This window comes from Brassica oleracea, chromosome C7 (assembly GCF_000695525.1).
Source record: "Brassica oleracea var. oleracea cultivar TO1000 chromosome C7, BOL, whole genome shotgun sequence".
Classification (NCBI taxonomy): Eukaryota; Viridiplantae; Streptophyta; class Magnoliopsida; order Brassicales; family Brassicaceae; genus Brassica; species Brassica oleracea.
The window spans coordinates 15760476-15760730 of record NC_027754.1 but is presented as its reverse complement, the minus strand read 5'-3'; positions in this window follow the sequence as shown (position 1 = coordinate 15760730).

Sequence of the window (255 nt, the reverse complement as noted above, 5' to 3'; positions counted from 1 at the left end):
GACCGAGCTTTGGCTCGAGCTCGGTCGCTATGTAGAAGCTCGGTCGCTACGTAGCGACTGAGCGGGACGACCGCTCGGTCGCTTCGGACGCTACGTAGCGACCGAGTGGGACGATCGCTCGGGCGCTACGTAGCGACTGAGCTTTGGCTCGAGCTCGGTCACTACGTAGCGACGAGCGGGACGATCGCTCGGTCGCTACGTAGCGACTGAGCTTTGACTCCAGCTCGGTCGCTTCGTAGCGACCGAGCTTTGGCT